Here is a 1,641-nt window from a genome sequence, read left to right as displayed (position 1 = left end):
TTTCCAGTTTTCTAAGAAAGTGTCAGATTGATTTCCAAAGTGGTTGCACAAGTTTGCACTCTCACTAGCAATGGAGAAGTGTTCCCCTTTCTCCACATCCTCACCAGCACGTGCTGTCACTTGAGTCTTTGATCTTAGCCATTCTGATGGGCATTGGATTGAATCTCAGAGTTGTTTTAATTTACATTTCCCTAATGACTAAGGACTTTAAGCATTTCTTTAAGTGTTTAAGTCATGAGGAGGGGAATAGAAAGGAAAAGGGAGGGAGAGTAGGAACAGAAAGGTAAGAGCAATTGGGGTATAATGTAAATTAATAATAATAATAATAACAATAACAATAACAATAATAATAAATTTTAAAAAGAAAAGTGACTCTCCACAAATAAAAGTGTTTCTCGGCCATTCAGTATTCCTTTGTTGAGAATTCTCTGCTTAGCTCTGAACCCAATTTCTTAACTGGGTTATTTTGTTTGGTGAAGATTAATTTCTTCCAGCTCTTTATATATTTTGGATATAAGCCCTTTGTCGGATGTGGGGTTGGTGAAGATCTTCTCCCAGTCTATAGGATGTCATTTTGTTCTGTTGACAGTGTCCTTTGCCTTACAGAAAAATATGGAACACTTCACGAATTTGAATGTCATTCTTGTGCAAGAGCCATGTGAATCTTCTCTGTATCGTTCCAATTTTAGTATATGTGTTGCTGAGGCAAGTACGATAGATTATTTTTTAAATTGTGTTACATTTACACAGTGGAGTATTACTCAGCCATCAAAAAGAAACACTCAGCCATTAAAAAGAAAGAAAACATGATATTTGCAGGTAAATGAATAGAAGTAGAAAAAATCAGCATGAGTAAGGTATCATAGACTCAGAAAAAAATGGCATGTATTCACTTATATGTAGATAATAGCTGTTACGTCAATGATAACCACACTACAATCAGGAGGACCACAGTGGTCAGGTAGAGCAGTGGTTCTCAACCTTCCTAATCCCATGGTCCATTAATAAAGTTCCTCATGGCATGCTGGCCTCCAACCATAAAATTACATTCATTGCTACTTTGTAACTGTAACCTTCCTACTGTTATAAATCACAATATAAATAAATATCTGTGTTTTCCAATGGTCTTAGGTGACTCCTGAGAAAGGGTCATGTGACCACAAGAGGAGGGGTCCCTACTCACAGGTTAAGGACCTCTGCTACAGGATGAGAGCCCAGAGAGGAGAGACTCAGAAAGACAGATGAGTAGCTATGGGTAGATGGGGACCTGGGACATGCGGGTCAAGAAGAGAGGACGAGGGTAGAGGGGGAAAGGGCACGAGGAAGGGAGGCAGGGAGAGACAGCGGAAATGAAGGGCCATTTGTGGAGCAGTATGGAAACCGAATACAGGAGAAGAGTCACAAAATACAGACACACACGAAGGTGACCTAACTAAAGTTGCCAAACACTGAGGGGGAGGCAGAGCCTCACCCGGATGTCCCCGCCTCTGGCTGTGCTCCCCCTTTCATCTACAATAAACTTTCTCCTCCGCGTGCCTAGGAGCAGTCTCGTCCTTTCCCTTATTTATTTCTTTTTTCATTCCGTAACCAGCCAACATCTGATTTTCCTTCAGGCCTACTCCACAGTCCACAAGACGGAGC

General features: G+C 40.9%; 1 non-coding gene across 1 annotated transcript; it reads right to left on the bottom strand.

Annotated features, from left to right (window-relative positions):
- Nucleotides 1-606: 606 nt before the first annotated feature.
- On the bottom strand, nt 607-713 carry LOC127192572 (U6 spliceosomal RNA). Its single transcript, XR_007831038.1, has one exon. It is a non-coding gene; the product is annotated as a U6 spliceosomal RNA (small nuclear RNA).
- Between the last annotated feature and the right edge of the window lie 928 nt (nt 714-1,641).

This window comes from Acomys russatus, chromosome 7 (assembly GCF_903995435.1).
Source record: "Acomys russatus chromosome 7, mAcoRus1.1, whole genome shotgun sequence".
NCBI classification, from domain to species: domain Eukaryota; kingdom Metazoa; phylum Chordata; class Mammalia; order Rodentia; family Muridae; genus Acomys; species Acomys russatus.
The sequence above is the reverse complement of the archived record's forward strand: the minus strand, read 5'-3'. Positions and strand labels throughout refer to the sequence as shown.